This window comes from Podarcis bocagei (genome assembly GCF_964188305.1).
Source record: "Podarcis bocagei genome assembly, chromosome: 11".
NCBI lineage: Eukaryota > Metazoa > Chordata > Lepidosauria > Squamata > Lacertidae > Podarcis > Podarcis bocagei.
The window spans coordinates 48,263,259-48,289,153 of record NC_138136.1 but is presented as its reverse complement, the minus strand read 5'-3'; the positions used below and the strand labels follow the sequence as shown (position 1 = coordinate 48,289,153).

Genomic DNA, 25,895 nt, shown 5'->3' with positions numbered 1-25,895 from the left:
GGTTGATAACTGGGTTGCTGCTGGATCGTCTGCAGTGTTGGTAATTCCCCACCCCACCCCCCCCGTTTTATATTGTTGGTTTTGTGAGTGGGTGTGCATATCTGGTCTATTGTTATGTACTGTCCTAGGAATTCTTGAGTTAAAAGCCAGGATCCAAAATTCAGTAATAAATAAATAATATGTTAATCTAACTTCTATTATCATATCTGCCCACACACATTTACCTAACTGTTGCAAACATTTATTTCTCCTGAAATGCAAACCTAATGCATGTTTACTCAAAAGAGAAGTCTAGTTTTTTGCTATGATTACCAGGTGGAATTGGGTTGTGTGGATGTCACAAGGTCGTAACACATTTCTTATTTTATTTATTTTTCTAAAGCATTTTTATACTGCCTTTCATCATATCAGATTTTAGGGCAGGGAACAAAAAATAAAACATGAGAAAACTGTAGATAAAATTTTATAACAGACCAAAACCTTTTTTCCTTTCCCCTTTTCTTCAAAAGCAGAGGGCATGCACATTGCTTCTGAAGTAATTAAAAGTCACACTTCCCTTTAATTTCCAATTTCTATATTTACCTAATATCTATCTACATACAGTAAAAATGCAAGAATGTCACCATGTTCAAACACATCCTCATCAAGCAAAGTGTTCCTTATATTTCTGGGAATTTTAAGATCCTTAGTTATTACTGTTGCTTGAAGAGCTTTTTTAGTAAACTTTCAAAGGAGATCGCCACTCCACTCCAATGTGTTTTATTACAGAGCTTCAGTGTCACTATTTTATTCTGTGCATATTTTTTTTCTTGCTCCTTCTTGAAGACTGTGGTGACAACATGAGTAGCTTTTACATATTTGATAACTTCTTTAGCTCTTCTATAAATCCTTTGAAGGGTGTCCAGTTACATGAAGTCACTAAGAAGTAAGTTTAGCCTATGAGATGCACATCCTATTGCAGTAATATGTGGGTACTTGTCCATTGTGATTTCCCATGCAGCTTTCATATTACCTGCTTTGTCAGTTAGCAAAGCAAATACTTTACTGCTCTCAATTTTCTTCTAAAACTGTACATATTTCACTGCTGATATACTCTGCAGTATGTCTGTTCTTGCCAGTTTCAATGCTTCTATAATAGACTGGTTGAGGTGCTGTTATCACAAAGTTGATGATTCCTTCTCCCCAAACATTTGTCCTCCCATCTGTAAGTACTGAAAGGCATAGTGTTTCACTGATTTTTCCTTGCACAGATTCCATCACACGCTCATGTTCTGACTCCAAAAGGGGTTTGATCAAGGAATGTCTGCTTGGCAAATGATATGATGGTCTTAATAATTTAAAAGCTTCCTGCCAAAATGCATTTTCAGTTATTGACAATGCTGATCCAGAAGGATATATTGCTCTTGCAAGGGCACAATCAATTTTCTACTGATTTTCAGGTGTCATTTTATCTTTAAATAAAGCTATGGTGTGTTTTTGTGAGGCAGATGGTTTGCAACACTTCTTTACGTGAAGAAACAGCAGCAGAAATAGTATTTCTGGAATTAGAACTCTGGAAGGAAAAGCTACTTGCACTTTCATTCTGGTCCTCATCATTTAATTCCATAAAGTATTTTTTAATGTCTTTAGGGCACCTCTGGCGTGCAAGGATGTGTTTTGTCACCCTTGTAGCATTTGGAAAAGAGTACAGTGGTACCCCGCAAGACGAATGCCTCGCAAGACGGAAAACTCGCTAGACGAAAGAGTTTTCCGTTTTGGAGGTGCTTCGCAAAACGAATTTCCTATGGGCTTGCTTCGCAAGACAACAATGTATTGCGAGTTCCTGCTGTTTTTTCCCCCTTTCCCCCCTTTTTCTAAGCCGCAAAGCCGCTTATCAGCTGATCCGATCAGCAGATAAGCCGCTAAAAGCCGCTAATAGCGCTAATCCGCTAATCCTTCAATGGGCTTGCTTCGCAAGACGAAAAAACCACTAGACGAAGAGAATCACAGAACGGATTCTTTTCATCTTGCGAGGCACCACTGTATTTCTTCTCACAGTATTTGCAAATTGCAGCTTTGCTCTCAGCAGAAACTGCCCTGTGGAAATGTTTCCAAACTCTAAATGTTGGTCTCACCATTTTACTAAGAGGAGAAAAACCAATTTACTGACCAGACTATAGATAAACATTCTGCTCTGATGGTGGAGAACATTAATAGGAATAATTTAAGGGCTACGAAAAAGAAACTAATTTGTCAGACAAATTTACCCTCTTACCTGTTAGTTAAGGCCTGAGGGGAGGACAGAAAGTATCACCTCCTGTATACCAACAATTACTCAACTGTAGGCGGTTCGAGGTACACGAGTAAACTAAACTGGAGGCTTTTCCATGCAGTGCCCCCTAGTGCCACAAATGCATATTTCTCCAGTTTGAGAACTGCATATAGAAGTACTGTACACTGTTACTTGAATTCTATTACAGGATTTGCTTGTCTCCAGCTGAGAGAACTTGCAATAATGTAAGACTTTACAAAAAGTCTCAGAAATATTTCATTAAGGTCTTCATTTTACAGTATATAGTTTGAACACCATGTCATAGATATATTATTTATCATTGGAAAAGAACATGTTCTACACAGTTTCAAATTTTCCAGAAAAAAATGGCTTTGGAAAAAACAAGGCGGAAACCTGTCCCCCCCCCCAAAAAAAAAATAAAAATAAATTCTGACTGTTTTTCCAGGCCTTCCCATCTCTAGGTGGAGGCGGTTGGTACAAAGTATTACAGCTTTTCCACAAGCATAAATGCTTTCTGCTGGTGCAAAGCTACCATTGGAAACAGCGTAACATTGTAAATGCTGCTGGTTATCTGAGGAACTGCTGGTTGAAAAGACTTGTGTACGCTTTATAAATGAAAAGAAGGCTAAAAGCAAATCTCTTAAATGGAGTGGTTGAAAATATAATGGAATTTTAGATTTAATTTTTTTTTAAAAAAATGAGAATGTTTCAGGAATATGGTTAATTTCTACTTTCCCCTCTTTCAAAGATTCTAAGCTGCAGTGAAGTTTTGCAGTGATTTTGAGGTCATGCAGAGATTCTAAAGCATTTGAGGTCATGCTGGATACTCTTTGGAAACACGCTGTTCCTACATCGGTGACAGTTCAGCTCCTGTCCTGAACATTTCAACCATCATAAAAACAACACCCCCCCACCTCCAGTTAGTTCTGATGCTTGCAAACCCCAGCTAAGTTTACAAAGTGAATTGGGTATTGCAAGTAAATGTAATTCAGGAAGGCTGACTGAGACGCTACCCGTGCCCATTCTTAATGTGAAAGGAAGTGTCTTTTAAGAGACCTTTCAGACAGCCAGTATTTTGTGGGAGGGATTCAAGCACACACACAAACTTTAGGTTTGTGCAGTTTAAGTGGATTAAAGTACTCTGCTGCTGTTTGCACAAGAGAGTCACTTTTTAAAAAAAGAAACGTAAAGAAAACTTCTTAAAGGAATTTTTTTTTCAGCCAGAGTGCTGTATTCTTTCCTGGGCAGCCTGGCAAGAGTGGTGGGAGGGGCCAAAGGCAAAAAGTGGGTGGAGCTGTGAATGCACACTATACACACTTGTGCACAACTTTCCATCCTCCATCCGTACAAGCAAAAAGCATTGTCAGATTTCAAGGGTATATTCTAGCCAGACAAAAATGCTCTGGGCACAAAGCAGGGACACTGAGAGGTGTGGTCTGGGGAGAGGGGGCACAGCCTGGATGGGGGGCTCAAAGGGATGGACAGAATGCGGCAACTAGACAGGTGGCTGGGAGTGGCCGTCAACACCATATAACACCGGTCCTGAGAGGCCTGTATTGGCTCCCAGTACGTTTCTGAGCACAATTCAAAGTGTTGGCGCTGACCTTTAAAGCCCTAAACAGCCTTGGTCCAGTATACCTGAAGGAGTGTCTCCACCCCCATCGTTCAGCCCAGACACTGAGGTCCAGTGCCTAAGGCCTTCTGGCAGTTCCCTCATTGCGAGAAGTGAGGTTACAGGGAACCAGGCAGAGGGCCTTCTCGGTAGTGGCGCCTGCCCTGTGGAATGCCCTCCCATCAAGGCAATACGTAACTTGTTTTTAGTCATTTAGTCGTGTCCGACTCTTTGTGGCCCCATGGACCAGAGCACGCCAGGCGCTCCTGTCTTCCACTGCCTCCTGCAGTTTGGTCAAGCTCATGCTGGTAGCTTCGAGAACACTGTCCAACCATCTCGTCCTCTGTCGTCCCCTTCTCCTTGTGCCCTCCATCTTTCCCAACATCAGGGTCTTTTCCAGGGAGTCTTCTCATGAGGTGGCCAAAGTATTGGAGCCTCAGCTTCACAATCTGCCCTTCCAGTGAGCACTCAGGGCTGATTTCCTTCAGAATGGATAGGTTGGATCTTCTTGCAGTCCATGGGACTCTCAAGAGTCTCCTCCAGTATCATAATTCAAAAGTATCAATTCTTCGGCGATCAGCCTTCTTTATGGTCCAGCTCTCACTTCCATACATCACTAATGGGAAAACCATAGCTTTAACTATATGGACCTTAGTTGGCAAGGTGATGTCTCTGCTTTTTAAGATGCTGTCTAGGTTTGTCATTGCTTTTAAAAGACATCTGAAGGCAGCCCTGTTTAGGGAAGTTTTTAATGGTTAATGCTGTGTTGTGTTTTTAATATTCAGTTGAGAGCTGCTCAGAGTGGCTGGGGAAACCCAGCCAGATCGGTGGGGTGTAAATATTAAATATTTTATATTATTACTACTACTACTACTACTACAGAGGGGCCCAGATTCATCTATACATATTTGTATAGCAAATATGTAAATTTTATACAATTCTGTGCAATAGGACTGTGCCCCAAAGTCCTTCAAGCACCAAACAAACACTCCTGAGATATTTCAAAATGCTCAAGTCTCAAGTCCCCCACATGTCCCAAGAAGGTACGCAGATGATGGGCCCCTGATGTCTAGGGCAGAGAAAGAGCAGAGCTCTATTAAATAGGAACCTCCAGTTTTGGGATTCTCCTACCAACTGATGCCAAAGTTTTGTACTCATTTGGTACCACGAGCCTTACATTTCGTGGAGTCCCCCAAGCTGAGTAACTGAAACATCAAACCAGGGTTTGCAGTTAACACCCCAAAATCCAACATTGTCTGATTCACTCCAAACCGGTGCCAAAATTGTGCACTCGTTTTGTGCTGCGAACCCTATACTGCCCCCCAAACTGAGTAATTGATACACAAACCAGGGGTCACAGGTACCCGCCCCAAACCCAGCATTGTCCGATTTGTTTCTATTTAATAATGCTGACGAGTTGCTCGGAAGCCAGTTGCCGTCTGCCTCTTGTTTCTCCAATTACTGCTTGAGCGTACAAGGAGAGTCCTTGTCGCTGACGATGGACTCATTCGGCAGCCTGAGGTTTTGTAAACACAAACCAGCTCCCTGACATGGGTGAAGTCACGTAGAAGAGGGACACTTTCCTGAACCTTGGGTCATGCCCAGGGCTCTCTCCAGAGGAAGCCTGTTGAAACCAGAGGGAACAGCACACAGCATACAGAGGCAGGAACCTGAGCCAGTGGCAGTGAGGAAAGAGCGGCTTCAGTCTGTTCCCTGAGAGTCCAGGAGAAACACAAACAAGGAGCAAGAAACAAGACCGTGTGCTTGTAACATATTTAGCTGCATCATTGACGCATGTGATCAATGCACGGCTAGACTCTGGACCTTCCCTTCCGAAAGGCAAGTTCAGGGGAGCAATGGCAAGGTCACTCTCTTGACTGTGCTTTGTTGAAAACGTTTTCATTCAGACAAAGACCACCACAGCCAAGCACAAATGAACAACCACACCCTAGGCCAGCCCCAACCTCTCTCGTCACCAAAGGAACACAAGTGAACAGCAAAGAACCTGCACAAGCAACGCTGACACCAAACCCTACATATAGTAAGTAAAATAGGAACATCGCCACCCACACCCACCCATCTTCCCCCCCTCCACCTCTTCCCCCCTTTTCTTCCCAATGTCTCAACAAATGAAACTGATTTGTAAAAATGTTACATGGGGAAAAATATATATACGAGAGAGAGACATTGAACACACTTTTGTAAATCAAGAAAATCTTTAATAAAAAAGAAAAAAAAAACCCACGTTTTCACTCAGGGCCAAACTGGATGCAGCGTTAAACGTGTCTTCGCTTTTGATGTGCAGATTTGTTCGGTTTAAGAAAAGCTCATAACACCAAATGAATGACGAGGGAAGGGTGCTGATAATTGTTGAAATCTCAGGGAGGGGGATTTAAACATCTCTCCCCCTCTTATGGACTGGAAGAAAACCCCTCTTCTGAAGATGATGCCAATGGGGGTTTTCCTCCCCATGTAAATAGCAACTGGGGAGAGGGGGGTTTTGACAGGGCAACAGAGGAAAGAGTTAAGTCCCCTTCCTCGCTTGCTGTCCTCTGTTGGAAGCAGGATACTGGATCAGATGGAGCTATGGTTTGATCAAGCAAGGCTCTTACTTTGTTATATGAATATTACAAGAAGGGCCAGCCCAAATGTGAGGGGGCTGCTTCATGCAATAAATGACGGGGGCAGGGAGAGAGAGAGAGAGAGAGAGAGAGAGAGAGAGAGAGAGAGAGAGAAGAGAGAGAGAGAGAGATATTATGGTGTAGCACCGTTGGAGGACACAGCTATGTCCACCAAGGAGAAAAACACCTTGGTTCTGGTCTGGACTACAATTAAATAGGGCCAACTTGAGAGCAGAATCAAGGCAAGCAGTCACTCAGGGAAGCAATATTTTTAAGGGTGGCAACAAAGCAATAAATAATCTTTTATCAGGCATCCTCCAGGGCACCGAAAAGGGACTCTGGGTTGCATCATGTTGATTGTACTGCACTTAACCAGGGTAGCAAAATGTCCACAACTAGCCCCAGGATTAAGACTACATTCCGGTACACGTTCACTTATAGGTTCCACAGAACTCAGCGGCACTCACATCCAAATAAACATGTATCCACCTTGGTAGAGCATGAGACTCTTAATCTCTGGGTTGTGGGTTCAAGCCCCATGTTGGGCAAAAGATTCCTGCATTGCGGAGGCTTGGACTAGATGACCCTCGTGGTCCCTTCCAACTCTACAATTCTAGGATTCTATGTATAAGGTCAGGCTGAACATGTGCTAAAATCATTCCAAATAGTAGCCATGCAAGAATTAACCCTCTTACTTACATTTTCGAAATATATATATATATATATAGAAGGTGCAGCATTTTTAGCTCTCATGTTGGCATTTTCAAACACAAAGCCAGAATTTCCGTAAAGTAACATTCTAAATAAATTAAAAGGAGAGTTAAAGCAGGGAGGGACGCACACCCCGGCATCTTAGATTTGCACAAAAAGAATCCGGCTGTTGCTTAGAAGCTCTCTGGACCCAAAGTAAAAGGCTCGCCCTCTGAACCACTCGGCTTACAAGAAATGGAATTTTCCATAAATATGTGTGTCACTGTGCTGATGGAAAGCTACATAGCTATCCCTACCCTGCAGTCCAATGTTTTCAAAAGGGAGTGGTCCCACCCCCTGGGTGGGGCAATGGTATTACCTAGGAGGGTGCTAAGAGGCAGGGGGCAGCAGGGGGGCACTGGAGGTATAAATGACTATCAGATTTTGAAAAGCTTGTATCACTGGCTCAAGATCATCTGTTTAACTTCCTTCCACAGGGCCTGTCATACAGAGCTATTCTGCCTGGCTTTCAATTAGAACTTAGCCTGATCTTTTATTCCCCTTCCTTCCCTCCCCCTCCCCTTTTTATGAAGATTACCCGCTCTGGGATCCCACAGCTAATTCTCCCCTGGTCTCCTTGCTGGCCCAAATAGGACTAATTTAGCCAGCTAGCCCTGGTGATCATCTAATGTTTATTGGATGGATTTCCCCCCTAAATTGATTTTTGAATTCTGAATTTATTGTTATTCACGTTTTATGCTGTTTTTGTTGCATCAATTAAGTGTTTTAAATTTGTTGTTAGCTGCCCTGAGCCCGGTTTTCTGAACCAGGAAGGGCGGGGTATAAATAAAAATTGAAGCTGATGGACTACATGGAACTGGCGGAAATGACTGGCAGAATCCGAGACCAGGGAGAAGAGTCGGTGGAAGAAGATTGGAAAAAATTTAAAGTATATTTACAAAAATATAGCAAAATTAATGAATGTTAGAAGGATGCTGGTATGAAGTTACATGGTCTTAGCAGAAATGTTATAAAGAATGAAGTAAAAATGGATTGTTAATGGGCCAAAGTGTAAAATATAAGGTTAGATTGGGTTAAGGTAAATTATAGAACAAAAATTGAGTAAGATGGAAAGGATTGGCTGAAATAGCTAAATTGAATTAGAATACAAAAAAGGGAGGTGTGAGGAGGTCGATGAAATAAGTAAATGAAAGACAATGATATGGAAATACTGGATGTGTTTTTAAATGTTTTTGTTTTTAAATGTTTTTGTTTCTTCTTTTTTATTATTGTTGTGCTGTATTCTTTTTTTATTCTGCTTTTTGGTGTGTGTTTTTTGTTGGGGGTTTTTATGTATTGTAACTTTCTATTGTCCTTTTTTGTAATTGTTAAACTTTTAATAAATATCATTTTAAAATAAATAAATAAAAAAATTATTTATTATTATTATTATTGAATTAATTAAGTCAAATAGTTTTAACTGTATTTTGAATAATGTTACAGTGTTTGATTTTATTGTATTATTGTCTTCCTTAGTGGGCCATGCAAACCACTGTTCTGAATGTTTTTAATGGGGCCAGGTAGCAGGCAATATGTCAACATGTCCAAAGAGGAACTAACTCCAGTTCACATTCACCCCTTTTACAAAATGAACTTCAGTTCACGTTTTGTTCACAGTTCTATTCAAGTTCATCCAAACCCTCCTCAGCGATTTCTTTTTCAGCATTCAGAACGTGACTGGCTGCTGTGCTGAAGTCTAAAACATACTTAAGAAGGCTAACAAACCATCAACACACACACATACGGAGCAAAAAACATGTTATGTATACAGTGGTCTGTGGTTGCCTGAACTTGAGTCTGGACCAAGGATTCTGAGCTCCTGTGTTCTGATTTGATACATGATGTCCAATCACAGAACATTTCAGGACATTTGGCCTCTGCCATTGGCCCTTGAACTCTGAGTCATGATTTGCAGCTTGGAAGTTTAGACAGCCAATCATGTTGGGGGTAGGAGTGGCCCAGGCCTTCAGGAATGTATATAGGCAGTTGCTTTGCCCCTGTTTCCCAGTTATAAAGGTTCTTGCTATTATCGCTGTGTCTTGCCTCGTGGGAACCCACCTACACTTCAAAACGCATGTAAGAGAATGAACTTGGAAGATGAATCAGAAACCATTCAAAGTCATACTCCCAGATGAACTCAGTTCACATTCAGTTCACCTGGAAGTTATGGAAATCACTTTCAAGTGTAGCTCAGAGCTTTTTGAACTAATTTGGTGAACTTTGTTAAATCATAGTAGTTCAGTCCAAAGACCTCGCCAGGGTCTGGGGGAGGCATTTTCCTTCTGCATCAGATGCCATTTGATCCTTTTGTAAAACTAGAGCTGTCAGGAATGTTCCTTGGGGAATTCTGCATGCTAAGCATTTGCTCTGCCCAGCCTTCCTCTCCCTTTAGCCAGTCCCCGTTGTCAAACTTTAGACTGTAATTTCCTTGGAACAGGGACTTGTCCTTTTTTGGGTTACATACTGCAAAACGCCATGTGCACAGATGGTGCGACATCCATCATCATCATCATAATCCAGCCATCTGTGAACAGGCGGAACATCTCAAACTCACAGCGAATAGCAGATCCAGCCTTTTTAGGTTGGCAAGAACCCGCTTCAGGAAACATTATTGCTGTGTACTGGAAAAGGATCCCGTTTTGCTCGCTGAAGCAATTGCTTCTGCTTTTATTCAGGTTTTCTTTCGACGACTCTGATCGTTTTCTTACTTTGCCCCATTGCAAAATGTTTACATAGGTCAGGGAACTTACACCATCCCTGCGGCTTTTGAAACAAAAACATGTTTCTTTTGATGTTCCCTTACAGGGAGACACATTTTATTTACTGATCCTGCGCCGCCCCCATCTCCTTGTGTTGTAGCTTATGTTTCCTTCTGGAAAGTGTGTTTCCAAAAGCCTGCAACTCAGAGTGAGCTTCCTAGGGTGTGAATGAGCATGTGGCATATTCTGAATTCCTTTCCCATCTTGGATAACACTCTTAAGTATCTCTGGAGAGAGACGAGGCTTCTTTTAAATCAAACTCTGACCTCTTTTACTAAGGGTCGCTTCAACTGTTAAATGCAGTTTCCAACACAGAAGGCATTTCCTTGAGGGCTGTAGTGAGCAGAGTGTCATACGAGACTTGGATTCGAAAGCTGTGCACTAATCACAGTGATGCGTTTGGGGCGATAAACTGTATGCTAGACCCCACTAATCCCTGGATCCAGCAAGTGTTAAAATATAAGGCAGGCTAGCTTCTTGATGAGGTAATAGCCAGGGTGATGAGCCATTAAGGGGAACAAAGGAAAGAGGTTCTGGGTGAGATGGCAAAAGGGTGGGGTCCCTCCCGCAACTTACAGATAATTAAAAGGACAAAGCCTGAGTGTAGAGTTGTAGTTTTTTATAGTAAATTTTGTTGAGGTTTATGAAGGGAAATACAAAGCTTAATATAAAATGCCTTTTTTATCCAAACCATAGCATTAATCTAAATAAAATAAAAGCATAGAGAGAATTGGGGGGGGGGAGAGAGAGAGAGAGAATAAGAAGTAGAAAATATATTAAAAGAGAGAGAGAGAAATACAGTTAAGAAAATATAGAACTTCCGATGTCTGCCCACTATATATAAACAATATTCACTTAATCCAATATAACACCCAGCAACACCACTTTCTATAAACAAACATTATCTTCAATCTTCAAATCCAAACGTCATGATTTCATTTTCTTTTTCATGAAAAAAGTTTATGAGAGGTTTCCAACCTCTAGTAAATGTTAACAATGACTTTTGTTTGATTAAGCATGTCAATTTCTCTGTCTCATGAGAGCAGTACATGTGAAAAGGATCTAGGAGTCTTGGTTGACCACAAACTTGACATGAGCCAACAGTGTGACGCGGCAGCTAAAAAAGCCAATGCAATTCTGGGCTGCATCAATAGGAGTATAGCATCTAGATCAAGGGAAGTAATAGTGCCACTGTATTCTGCTCTGGTCAGACCTCACCTGGAGTACTGTGTCCAGTTCTGGGCACCCCAGTTCAAGAAGGCACTGACAAACTGGAACGTGTCCAGAGGAGGGCAACCAAAATGGTCAAAGGCCTGGAAACGATGCCTTATGAGGAACGGCTAAGGGAGCTGGGCATGTTTAGCCTGGAGAAGAGGAGGTTAAGGGGTGATATGATAGCCACGTTCAAATATATAAAAGGATGTCATATAGAGGAGGGAGAAAGGTTGTTTTCTGCTGCTCCAGAGAAGCGGACATGGAGCAATGGATCCAAACTACAAGAAAGAAGATTCCACCTAAACATTAGGAAGAACTTCCTGACAGTAAGAGCTGTTCGACAGTGGAATTTGCTGCCAAGGAGTGTGGTGGAGTCTCCTGCTTTGGAGGTCTTTAAGCAGAGGCTTGACAACCATATGTCAGGAGTGCTCTGATGGTGTTTCCTGCTTGGCAGGGGGTTGGACTCGATGGCCCTTGTGGTCTCTTCCAACTCTATGATTCTATGATTCTATGATTCAGCTAACTCCGTTAATTTTTAAAACCACTCTTTCATTGTTGGTAATTACGAGTCATTTCCAGCTTTGTGTATATAGAAGTCTCAGTGCCGTGATTATATACTGAAGCAAAGTTCCATAGTCCTTTTCTAACTGTTGAGTTGTAGTGATCTGACCTGGAAGGAAAGCAGAGAGCTGGAGAAAGAGTGAGAGAGAGCAATGTTTGAGAGTTAACTTGAGTCCAAGGCTGTGCCTATCGGAGAAGCAAATGCCTATTGGGGTGATTATGCTGTAAAGCAGAGACATCACCTTGCCAACAAAGGTCCGTATAGTTAAAGCTACGGTTTTCCCAGTAGTGATGTATGGAAGTGAGAGCTGGACCATAAAGAAGGCTGATCGCCAAAGAATTGATGCTTTTGAATTATGGTGCTGGAGGAGACTCTTGAGAGTCCCATGGACTGCAAGAAGATCAAACCTATCCATTCTGAAGGAAATCAGCCCTGAGTGCTCACTGGAAGGACAGATCCTGAAGCTGAGGCTCCAATACTTTGGCCACCTCATGAGAAGAGAAGACTCCCTGGAAAAGACCCTGATGTTGGGAAAGACTGAGGGCACAAGGAGAAGGGGACGACAGAGGACAAGATGGTTGGATAGTGTTCTCGAAGCTACCAGCATGAGTTTGACTAAACTGCAAGAGGCAGTGGAAGACAGGAGTGCCTGGCGTGCTCTGGTCCGTGGGTCACGAAGAGTCGGACACGACTAAACGACTAAACAACAACAACAAATGCTGTAAACCCCAACATCATAGGCTCAGATTGTATATATGTATAAATACACCATATCATAAAGACACCACAGCTGTGCTTCATTTCCGAACCCCTGGAATCTCTCACTGCTCCAAGGTTGCCATGGTGAGCAATACCTGTTTCTTAGGGTCATCACCCTACCTCACAAGCTTCTTGGGAAGATAAATAAGCCATTCCTTCTCCCCAGATTACCCTCAGAACTTGAGATGGGTATTTTATGTCTCTCCAACAGCACTCTCACAAAACTATTATTCTGTAGTGGAAGTCATTCTAACAGTTAAGTGTTTCAGTTTATTTTTTATTTTATTTTTTAAAAAATAATATTATGTGTTGACAATGCGTAGCAAAAGCCACTGTGGCCATTATGGCCACCCAGTGGGAAGCTACAAATAATTATGATTTCTGAATAAGTGTAGCGGCAGCAAAATAGATGTGATCTACATTATTTTCATGAGTTATTTTTCAAAGGGCTGAGCAAAAAGTTTTCATTTCCCCCCCTCCCCCCCAACAAACCACATTTCCAGCAACTGGCTCCTTTTCCCTAGTGATTTTTTTCAGCGGTCCTGTGGGAAAGTCAGCTTATTTCAATTGCCTTCACTTGCCCTCCGTCAGCTACCTTCACTTGCTCTGACTGACTATGTAACGCACATCCCAACTTCCAAACAATCCTGGGATCTATAGTTTACCCCCTCGCAGTTTAATTTCCAGAATCTCCAGTTGAGGTTGGGAGTGTCTGAAAGCCTGGAGAGCTGCTGCCAGTCAGTGTTCAGGGTACTGAGCTAGACGAGTCAATGGTCTGCATAAGGCAGCTCCCTATGTTTCCATGTGTACATAATAATATAATATAATATAATAATAATTTTTTATTTATACCCCGCCCATCTGGCTGAGTTTCCCCAGTCACTCTGGGCGACTCCCAATCAAGTGTTAAAATCAGTGCAGCGTTAAATATTAAAAACTTCCCTGAACAGAGCTGCCTTCAGATGTCTTTTAAAGATAGGATAGCTGCTTATTCACATCTGATGGGAGGGTGTTCCACAGGGCAGGCGCCACTACTGAGAAGGCCCTCTATCTGGTTCCCTGTAACCTCACAATGAGGGAACCGCCAGAAGGCTCTCGGCGCTGGATCTCAGTGTCCGGGCTGAATGATGGGGGTGGAGACGCTCCTTCAGGTATACTGGGCCGAGGCCGTTTAGGGCTTTAAAGGTCAGCACCAACACTTTGAATTGTGCTCGGAAATGTACTGGGAGCCAATGCAGATCTCTCAAAACCGGTGTTATGTGGTCTCAGCAGCCGCTCCCAGTCACCAGTCTGGATTAATTGCAGTTTCCAGGTCACCTTCAAAGGTAGCCCCACGTAGAGCGCATTGCAGTAGTCCAAGCGTGAGATAACTAGAGCATGCACCACTCTGGCGAGACAGTCTGCAGGCAGGTAGGGTCTCAGCCTGCGTACCAGGTGGAGCTGGTAGACAGCTGCCCTGGACACAGAATTAACCTGTGCCTCAATGGACAGCTGTGAGTCCAAAATGACTCCCAGGCTGCGCACCTGGTCCTTCAGGGGCACAGTTACCCCATTCAGGACCAGGGAATCCTCCACATGCGTTTTGTTTAAAGCTTTCTGGGTGCTCTTACTTTTTCTTGGCTCAGTCCCATAATCCTGCATGGGGAACCTGCTTACCTGGGAAGCAAGCCTGCACATATATTTATATATATACTGTACACAACACAGCAACAGGTAAATTATTACTTCTCCTCTTGTACCACCTAAGAGCTGGGGATTTTCCACTACAGTGTCATAGCTTAGGGAAATTTTTCAAAGGGCAGCAGAATCTCAAGCTATCTGATTCTAGTGCTGATAATAGTGGCACTTGATTTGCTTGACTAAGGAAGCTGTTGGCAAAAAACGTTACAACTGGCCATTTGCTTCTCTCCGCACGCATACTTTGGCTCGATTTCAACCAACGGAAGCTTTTTCCAGACGTGTTCAGAATAATCCGACAAGCTATTGCCTGGCCAAATACAGAAGCGATGAGAGCAGTTTTATTTTTTAACATTGAGAGAGCAGGATGCCAAAATGTAGCCTGATAGCCTATCTAAATAAAGTACCGCGGACCAGTTTTAGTGATGAAAGTTATGTCCTGCTTTAGAAGAAAGATGCATTTTGTTCTGCCTTTGGGTGCCTCCTGACTGCCAATATTTTGAGGGGGGAACCAGGCATATACTGGAATTTGGGCAAGTAAAGCGGATTAAAAGGCTTTGTTTCCCTAGTGCAACAAATTCATTTCTGTCTCTGTCTCTCTTTTTATAAAGGACTTTTTGCAGACAATATCATCACATGTTCACAAATAATCATGAATGAACAATCAGAACAGCTGGAGGTGCCCATAGCCTAACCACTACATAAATTTTGTGCAAGGAAATCAGGATGGCTGCTGAATAAAGAGGTTACCTGGAAGAGCCCTTTCTCTATGCTCTCCCCACCCAGCTCAGTAAATTAAATCCATGGAGTTTGGTGGCCGTTTTGCATTTCTAACCCTGTGCTAGATATGGGGCAGATTATTATCTGTATCAAGGGATGCGGGTGGCGCTGTGGTCTAAACCATAGAGCCTAAGGCTTGCTGATGGGAAGGTCCGCGGTTCGAATCCCTGTGACGGGGTGAGCTCCCGTTGCTCGGTCCCTGCTCCTGCCCACCTAGCAGTTCAAAAGCACGTCAAGTGCAAGTAGATAAATAGGTACCACTCTGGCGGGAAGGTAAATGGCGTTTCCATGCACTGCTCTGGTTCGCCAGAAGCAGCATAGTCATGCTGGCCACATGACCCGGAAGCTGTCTGCAGACAACGCCGGCTCCCTCGGCCTATAGAGCGAGATGAGCGCCGCAACCCAAGAGTCGTCTGCAACTGGACCTAATGGTCAGGGGTACCTTTACCTTTACCTATTATCTGTATCAAGATCCTATTAACCATCAATTCAATGTTCAGATATGAATGTTAACATTATGACTCAGCATAAGCTGAAAAGATTATTTACTTGGTGTCCTTATAATAACTCTTTTAAAACTCACACACACAACTAGGTCACAGAAAGGGCTTCTTGGATTAAATAACTGAAATCTATTCCTGAATTATTACTTTAAAATTTTAGCTTTTATGAGTCTTGCCTTTGCCCATTTTATTCCTAGAAGGTTGCTCAAGCAGCTGGAGAAGAGAGAAAAAGAGGGAGGAAGAATTATATATGAAATTAACAATTGCACAGAAGTCCAGGGCTTGTGTACTGTACCTTTGACAACTGCATGGAAGTGGGCATTTAATAAGGTTCAGCTTGTCATACAAAGATGGGTTAAGTGCCAGGCTGAACTCCGAAATAAACCTACCTGGAAGTATTGTCCCACTGAAGTCCAGGGCCAGTCCTACCATTGGGTAGAGTGAGACTGCCACTTCTGGCAGTGGATGCCGGGGGCAGGGACCAGCATCATGCTCAGCCATTACCGCTTCTGAACCCACCTGCACACCTTGCACTTCCCATCCTCCCAAGCTGGTACCCTAGCAGAAGAAATGTATATGGTCATCTTCACCACAGGCAATATCTGGAAATGCACAAGGTGAGGGAGGGATGTGGAAGAAAGGAAAGCACAGGAAATGGGCAGGTGAGGTCATCCACTGAGAAGCCATGCCTGTTTTTTCTCCCACCTCCATGGGAGCAGAGAACTTGGGATGCTAGAGAAATTTGATCCCACTTCCATTTAAATGTGTACCTACCTAATTCACACTTATTGAAATAATACGCAGATTAACGCACAGACCATCCTTCAAAATGCAAAGTTCTCCAAATGCAGTTCTCCTGCAGGGCTGGGCGATATCTGGTTTTCAACATCACAATGTATCACCAGCTAAACATTATGATATACAGTGGAACCTCGGGTTGTGAACGTGATCTATGCAGAAGGCGTGTTCGCAACCCACAGCGCCGCGTCTGCGCATGCACAGGTTGCGATTCGGCGCTTCTGCGCATGTGCGAACACCAAAACCTGGGAGCAACCCATTCCGGTACTTCCGGGTTCGGCGCGGTGCGCAATCCGAAATTGCGTAACCTGAAGCATCTGTAACCCAAGGTACCACTGTATCTCCAGCCAAGAAATCCGTAGAAAAATGCATCTACATGTGTTAAACTAGGGGAGATTGCCTTGCAAAAATGCATGCGCCGCAATGTGCTCAGACCCACAAGCATGACTTGCTGTAAATGTTCATCATTCCGCACTGATATTTTTGAGAGGGAGAAACCACAGTGGAAAAGTCAGTTTGATCATTTAGCCAAGGCTCTCCATTAGGAGTGAGGGTCGTGTGTAGATATCAGGAGGGTAAGCAGAGCTGTCAATCAGCAAAACTCACCTACACATAAAAAAGGGGAGGGGGAGGGGCAACAATCACATTTTTCCATTTATCAAAATCCTGGCTGGCTTCTAAAGAGCCATCAGTCTTCACAGCTGTCACTCTGGTCCACTTTGCCAGGCAAAACTCCTAGCTGGGAATTGAGCAAGTTACCTTGATCTAGCAGTGGTGTTGACATTGGGAAGGTCTTCAGTTAGTTCACCTGCACTCCAAACTACTCCATTGCGATGTACAGGTCTTCAAAGCATAGATCTCTTAATATACCCTTGGTTCTGCGGTATCCATGGCTCTCATGGTTGAATACTGGGGACTTCTGGGGATAATGTTTCTCAGGCTTTACACATCAATATACCTGGCTCTGCAGCCAGGCTTAGTTACTGTATACTGTATAGTTGCAGAGCTGGTATCAGCACCCTGGGCAAGGCCCACTGCTGATACCTGCCAGACTGTTCTTTAAATCTAGCCACCATTTAAATTTCCCACCTTAGTATTACTCCAAGTCAGAGTGAGAAATTAAACTGGCAGCTAGAGCCAGTGTGGTGTAGTGGTAGACTCGTAATCTGGTGAACTGGGTTCGCTTCCCCTCTCCTCCACATGCAGCTGCTGGGTGACCTTGGGCCAGTCACACTTCCCTGAAGTCTCTCAGTCTCACTCACCTCACAGAGTGTTTGTTGTGGGTGAGGAAGGGAAAGGAAAGGAGATTGTGAGCTGCTTTGAGACTTCTTAGGGTAGTGATAAAGCAGGATATCAAATCCAAACTACTACTACTTAGGAAAGCTGCTGTCCTCCACCACCAGGCCTCACTGAGGAAGAGGAGGTTGGGTCCGTCAGAGGGCAATTTGTCCAGGGCCCTGAGTATCTTCTTCTCTGGAAGATGGGATGAATAGACACCACCCCTTTCATCCCACATTACATTGAGGAAGAGTTTTTTAGCACTGCAGCACGAAAGAGCAGGAGGGTGTGGAATGGCAATGAGGGCGTCCTGCAGAAAGCCTAAGGCATGGGAGAGAGACCGTGGGAGAGAACACGGCTGGGGAGAAGTTTCTTGAGTTAAGAAGAAGGCTAAAGGATGAGATTGCAGTCAAATCCAACAATTCTTGCTTGTTAGTATGTTTAGGAGCTAATGACCATAGAGCTGTATTGCTGATAGGCAGAGACATAGACTGTAGAAATGTAATCTGTGATGTGATTTCCTCTCCTCTCTTGAGCGGAAAGAATCAAATAAGTATTTCCTGTTCCTTCCCCCCCCCCCCTCTTCCTTTGACCGATGATGGGGGCAGACATGTCCTCCACTTGCTCCAGCTCCAGCTCATGCCTGTTTTTATTGCAAATATATTTTACCTGCATAGTTTTTACTGCTGCTGTAGCTGAGAACCAATGCCAGACTATGAGTAAGTAAATCGTATTTTAAACTTACTTTTCAGTCTGTTGTCTGATTCTTTGTTAAACGGGGTAAGGAAACAGGGAAGCAGCTTACTTCATAGTTAGTCTTGTTCAAAATAAGGCTTCACAGCCTTATTCCTATGCTTCAATTTTGCTGCTAAGGATGGGGCTTTAAACTCTGTTTAACTCACATACGTAGGTGCCCGGATGGATAAATTGCAATTAATATATCCTCTCCTACCTATTAAAACCCATTCCACACGGAGGACTTATGAGTAGGAGTGAGAGAATTTTGCATTTTCCCCGGCAAACAGAGCAACCGCAGCCAAAATCCCCCCATGAATTTTCTTGCATTTTAGTTTTCATTAGGAATGAGAAATAGGAAAATGCAAGCAATGGGATTCACACACACACACACACACACACGTGTCACAAAACATCTTCCTTTTCCAATATTAGAAAGGTGTGTCTGGAATTCTCTCCCTCTAGAACTATGGCCCAGAACTGTAAGATGGCAGAGAAGAAGAGGCCTTGATGTGACTCATCAGCAGTCAGCACTTGTTTGCTTGTTTTATTGAAATCCTGCCATCTTTCCATTTATACCACAGCCAAGGTGACTCAATTAGAATGGCGATGTCTCTTCTGCTTGGAAGACAACCCTCTATCTGAAGGAGTCTTCTTTGGTGAAAAGCTGCCTTCAACAGTGAGCACTCGAACAACAGAATGAGCAGGCATGCAGGCCGCCTGGTCACGATCTTCCTCACAATGGTGAATATATTTCCATTTAAATGATAGCAATTGTTTCTAAATGTGCATCCATGCATGTAAATTGGCATAGGTAAATTTTGTGCAAATCTGCACCCTCTTTTTGTGATGCTTTTCCTCCTTTTGGGCAATGTGTCAACGGACACCTTAGCCTGGTAGAATTCATTCACGGAAGATGACATTTACGCATGTAAATTCCATGGCCTGTAGGCTTGGTTTGCAAGGTCATTCCCCTGTATAAAATCCAGCAAAACAGAAGAGCCATAGTTCAGCAGCTGAACACACACTGTGATGGCCTGGGATTCGGACTCAGAGGCTGAACCTAAAGAATTCCAGCCTGCACAGGAGTTCCTGCCTCCAGAACCAGCTGAGCCGGGGATGGGGCTTGAGCCTGAAGGGTCCTCACCTGTGCTGGATCCTCAGGTGCAGGCACCAGCTGAGTCTGCTCTGGCTCCTGAGGTGATGGAGGACCCATTGCCTACAGGTGCTCCACTCTCAGCCTCGTCAGGGGAAGAGCAGGTTGCCTCTGGGTCCGGTAACCCTCCAGCCTCTCCTGAACTGCAGAGGCTCAGGGCAGAGAGGCGGAGGGAACTAAGTTCCCGCAGGAGGAGTGCTCACCTCCAGGCCAGGAGAGGCGAGTCACCTGTGGACCGGGGCCACCCAATGCCTTGGGGCAGATAAAAGCCAGTCAGCCCCAGTCCCAGGTTGCGGGAGCAATGTTGTTGCTAGCCTGTTCTCTGCTCTTCTGCCAGAGTTCCTGACCCCACCCGACTCCCCGCCTTGGACCCAGGTACAGCTTTGACGGACAGCCTCCATACCGCACCATCGACCTCAGACTGGACTCAGACCTCGCCTCTCACCCCCGGACCAGCACACATGCTTTGCATGTGAAAAGATTCAGGTTCAATTCCTGGCATCTCCAGGTATTGCAGGTAACCAGGAGGAGAAGGCGCTGGAAGGGCAATGCGGTGCGGGTACAGCGGCAGAGCCAACCCACTGCTCTCACCACTGCACACTGCCAATCTTCTTATTGCCTTGTCCCTTTCCATCTTGGTTACTGGCAGCAACCTTTACGTTGGGAAGCCAGATAACCAGAGCCTTCCCTCCCACCCACCTACTCTCCAGTAGATTTTGGATCAAACTTTCTTTTTCAAATGTAGCCTGCCATTCTAGGCCAGTAGCTAAACCTGCTAAATCACTTCTAAGAAGAATTAAGACATCCCGGTAAACATCAAAGAGGTTAATTACACCTTCACTCCATATCCCACTTCATGCCATGTATGAAGATATCATCTCATTTCCTTTGATATTCGGCACATTCTTAATTGCTGTCATTAGCATTCCTAACATACCACTTTCTCTAGACCTAGCTATACCTGCCACTGCAGTTACAGTGGTTGTTGTTGTTGTTGCTTTGATTAGAGGGGCAAAACCAGATGTTATAAGAGACACAGAACTGCTTCCATTCCAAGTCTCCTCTCCCTGTTCCTTCCCATTGAAACACTGTATTGTTTCCCACTGTAAGTTTGATAGCCAGTGTGGTGCAGTGGTTAAAATATTGGACTAGGACTTATTTAGGTAAGTCAATTAAAATAAACAACATGCATGCAGTGACACAGTGCATCTTCCAGATCCCTGACAGCCAGGAATGTGAGAGGCAGGAGACACAATGACATCACATCCTGTTAGAGATTAAAACAAAAAATACAAAAAAGGAAAGAGGCATGATGGAATGGCAGCAGTCCCATGCCTCTCTACAAAACAGTAGCTTGGCATTTCCAGAGCAAAACAATTTAATGCAAACCTACCTAAAGCACATTTTCCAAAAACAATTCACAGGTCGAAATGCAGCTATCCTTTATATGCGCACTTCTTTGAATTTTTCGGTGCACTTCTCCGACCAAATGAGTGCAAAAAAATGCATATATTAAGTGGGAAGCATGCAAAACATTCAATATATTATCAGAAATATCATGAAAATGCCTTTTATTGCAGAAGGTTGCTTACAGAAATGTGTGTTTCGGGAGGAAATGCACTTTAAAATGCTGGTGAGTTTTTCTTTTAATTCACAAAAACATGGAAATGTGGAGAACTGAACATAAGATTGGGAAAACGAGGAACTGAAAGAAACCTAAATTGATAGTTTTGTCCACCACCAGCCTCAGGGCATCCTGCACAGCATGTGACCCTCCAAACTAAACACGGTCAGCGGCAGACTTAGGGTTCTCAAATTTCAGCAGCGCCCCATGTGATGCTAAAATTCACTCCCAGACTCTTGTGCTCCATTCTACAGCATGGTTGTGGCACCCCCTGCAGCGCTTCGCCCAGTGCAGCCGAAGCCGTCACGCTTCCCTAAAACCACCCCACCAGTTATGTACTGTAGCCTGCCCTAAATCTGACACACATACACAATTTTCCGTTCTGGACACCCAGCCCAGGCTGGCTATTGATACATGGCAGGTGGTCTGCTATTCTGCTGGTAGGCTTGTGTTTGGCTTGGTGTGTTGCAAGTTGCCCAGATCTGCTGTAAGAACATGGAATGAAACTGATGGGTCAGTGAGACCAGAGTACAGATCCTGGAACCAGCAGTATAATAATAATAATAATAATAATAATAATAATAATAATAATAATAATAATAATAATAAATAATTTATTTGTACCCAACCCATCTGGCTGGGTCTCCCCAGGCACTCTGGACGGCTTCCAAGAAAGATTAAAAATACATTAAAATGTCACACATTACAAACTTCCCTGAACAGGGCTGCCTTCAGATGTCTTCTAAATGTCAGGTAGTTGTTTATCTCTGACATCTGATAGGAGGGCGTTCCACAGGGCGGGCGCCACTACCGAGAAGGCCCTCTGCCTGGTTCCCTGTAGCTTTGCTTCTCGTAATGAGGGAACCGCCAGAAGGCCCTCGGCGCTCCATAAAGACTGAATGAGTCATTTGTAGATGGTTCTTATCAAAAGATCTGGGTCTACTGCATCCATAACACTTAACCAAAAGCAGGCAGCGTGGGTGGGACTCCATAGCTGAGATGGCTTCTCAGGACTCTGTGCCACGGACAGTTATGAAGAGGTAGAGGAGCAAGGCAGCAGGGAACTTGGCATGGTGTGGAAGCAGCGGAGCCAATCCATTTGCTGCACCCACACTGCGCTAAGCTCCCTACTGCCTTGCCCCAAGTCCCCCATTCCTCTTTTGGTAACCAGTGCTCACCACTGGGAAGCCAGGTCAGTAATGCAGTCCTACTCATGCCGCTGAACCAGCCAGTACAGTTGGTATTAACGGCGATGGTTTTCTGCCCTAATTTCGGTTAAGATTTCTTCAAATTTTTTTTGAATATTTTTTATTAGGAATTTCAACATAACAGTTTATCACAAATACATCATCCTCATTCCCCCCCATTTTCCCCTCCCCCCCCAAAGAAGACCCCCCCCCCAGACTTCCCTCAGCTCCTCTCTCTGGTTTTTCAACACATGTTATTCTCTGCATATTATAAAATTGTAAAGTTCCTTAACTTATCTATCTATGCATTACCAATAAAGAGTTTGTGAATATTTATTCAAAACCTGCCAAGGAGTCCAGTTCATTTTGTTGTTTCTTTAAGTACTTTGTAAAAGGTTCCCATTCTTCTTTAAAGTCACAGTTGTCCTTATCACGTAGTTTGTGTGTCAATTTCGCCAATTCCGCATAGTCCAGGGGTCTGCAACCCGCGGCTCCGGAGCCGCATGTGGCTCTTTTACACCTTTGCCACGGCTCCGGGGCAGATACTAGCGAGGGGAGGAGGCGCATTGTGCACCCCGACACTCCCCACTGTCGCGGGCGCTGTACTGGCTGTGATGTCGCATGGGGGCGGTGCGTGCGTTAGTCAGGCACCGTCCCGACGTCACCTCCCCACCCGCCCGCTACATTGTAAGGGGCATGTACACTGGTCACTGTTTTGAAGGGGAGTGAAGAACACACACACAAAAAAGGTAACTTGTTAATTTAACGTTTATTTCTATGAGGAGGAGTAATTCTGAGGAGTCAAACAAAGAAATAATTTAAAAAGTGACAAAAAAGTTATTTTTATAATGATGAGTTTTGCGGCTCCCAGGTTTTTTTTCCTTCGGAAACGGGTCCAAGTGGCTTTTTTTGTCTTAAAGGTTGCAGACCCCTGGCATAGTCCATCAGTTTCTCTTGCCACAGTTCTTTGGTCGGGATTTCCTCATTCTTCCATTCTTGTGCTATTAAGACTCTTGCCGCCATTGTCACGTACATGAAGATGTTTTTCAGTTTCCTTGGCAGGTCTTTTCCTACAATCCCTAACAGAAAGACTTCAGACTAACTTTGGTTAAGATTTCAACATTGCAGCGGGAAGAGGTACGGTTTATCCAAGCGAGGCCCACTTCCAGAAAACATGTCCAATGGGAGAAACCACGCAGGCTTGTGTGTCACCTTTGAAGCAGAAGGGCTGGAGGAAATTGCCTTAACCATGGTTTGTGCAATGCAGATGTCAACCTTGGTTGTTCTGCAGAAGGCGGGATAGAAATGTGAAAAACGAATGAATGGTTAACTGTGCTTAACTACAACCATGGTTTGCAAAACCTGCAGCAAACCATGGTTTCACAGACTAGTTTGTGTCCAAACCTAAGCCAATGTGGGGGGAAATGTGGTGAAGGGGAGGTCTGTCAGAAATCTAGTGGAAGGCTTGTCTACCACCCTCTGAGCCTGGCAGGGTTTGGTATGTGGCAGCCTGTCTACAACTGCTTCTGCTAACTATATTGATTGATAATTCTGTATATGGATAAGAATTTTGAAGCAGACTAAATTCTTCTTGTGTGGACTGTTTACCATCTTAGTAATATCCTCAAAAGAAAGGAACAAACAATTGGTTTTAGGGGTGGTCAGTCACCCATCCTGCAATCTTTTCAAAGCTGCACAACAGAGATTGATACTTTTTAAACAATGCAATCCCACCCTATTCTGAGTTTAGCTATTTTTTCCCTAACAAGTTTAAGCAACTTGATTCCCTCCCCCCACCCTCGACCATCGTGTTAAATCGTTTTGTCTGGAAAAGGTTCAAAACTTTGCTTTCATGATTTTCATCCGAAATGTGCTGCCTTTGGCTGAATTCCTGATTCTGTTTTTGTTTTGTTTTTCAATTCTCAGTGAATGCCAGAAATAAAGAAAGAAAAAGAATGAAGAAAACACAGGGCAGAGGGGCCAGGACAGTGCTCACTGGCTGAAAAGTTTGACCCAGTTCTAAACATTTTACAAGTGATTGCTTTGTTTGCTCAAGTTTATAAGAATAGCCAGTACCCGGCATGCTATTTCCCTGATCTCACTGGGAAGGCTGATAAGTGCTGGGCATACCTGTAACTTTCCACTTTGCAAAGGGGATCAAGTGTCCAGCTTGTGCAAATTGCGTCTGCAAATATGAAGCTTGGGAGATCGGAGTTTTGTATTTTTAAAGCAGATTTTTCGACTGCAGAACTTCTCTATCAGAAACCCCGCACTTAAAAGAAAAGCCAAACCGACACAAAGTGTGCTTTGCTTCTTTCTTGCTTGGACCCTGAATCGGTGGCGGTTTCTCATATACGTTAGTAGCTCTCTACTGTATGATAAGGATTCATTTATTTATCTGCCTTAGTTCAGTAAATGACAGGTGCGCACAAACATTGAGCAATTTAAGGTTATTTACAAGGATGTGATGAAACCTTACTAGCCTGCAGATGAAGGTGCAACACAGGAGGTTCTGGCTGAAAAGAAGTTTTTTTAATATTCTTTATGCACTTTGTTCTAAGTATGGAAACCGAGAACATTCTGCCCTTGTATAATTGTGTACATACTGTCCCTATCGCACTTTGTGTCCAGCTGCATACTAAAACAAGAAACCCTGTGGATATAAAATCTATATTGCAGAAAGCATCAAGTGCTAGTAATATTTCTGGGAGCAAAAACCTCCCAGTGGTATTATATTATTTGGTAATAATGGCAAATCTATGGATTGCAATGCACATGCTGTTTGACCTGAGAAATTAACAGTACAATCCTGTGCATGTTTACTTGGAAGTAAGACACACTGTGCTCAATGGCCTTACTGAGTGGTACGGTATCTGCTTTGCATGCAAATGATTCCTAGTTCAATCTCTGGCACCTCCTAGCAGAACTGGGAGAGACTTCTGCCTCAAACCCTTCCGAGCTGCTGCCAATCCATGTAGACAATACTGAGCTAGATAGGCTAATGGTCTGACTCAATAATATAAGGCAACTTCCTATGTTCCAAATTGCTTTTGAATGGCAGCATTTAATTCAGTGCAGTCCCAACCAGGGATGGTAAAGGGTAAAGGTAAAGGGACCCCTAACCATTAGATCCAGTCGCGGACGACTCTGGGGTTGCGGCGCTCATCTCGCTTTACTGGCCGAGGGAGCTGGCGTACAGCTTCCGGGTCATGTGGCCAGCATGACTAAATGCCATTTACCTTCCCGCCAGAGCGGTACATATTTATCTACTTGCACTTTGATGTGCTTTTGAATTGCTAGGTTGGCAGGAGCAGGGACCGAGCAATGGGAGCTCACCCCGTGGCGGGGATTCGAACCGCCAACCTTCTGATTGGCAAGTCCTAGGCTCTGTGGTTTCACCCACAGCGCCACCTGCGTCCCTAACCAGGGATGGTACAGAAATTTAATTCAGTTAAAGGCGAACATAGCAAATTCACACCTTTTGAAACAGTACATGAGCCAAAACACAGCCATACTTTGAAATTTGCACTCCTACGAATTTTGTAATGCAGTTTTCCACTCAGTTGATGTGTACACAAATGCATATACTTGTGTAGTGTGCATTAAA

The 25,895-nt window shown here is 43.8% G+C and overlaps 1 long non-coding RNA gene across 1 annotated transcript; it reads left to right on the top strand.

The window, feature by feature from the left end:
* The first annotated feature begins 5,796 nt into the window (after positions 1 to 5,796).
* LOC308597464 lies at positions 5,797 to 25,457 on the top strand. Its single transcript, XR_014013011.1, has 3 exons — positions 5,797 to 5,925; positions 18,906 to 19,065; positions 24,215 to 25,457. It is a non-coding gene; the product is annotated as an uncharacterized lncRNA (long non-coding RNA).
* The last annotated feature ends 438 nt before the right edge of the window (positions 25,458 to 25,895 follow it).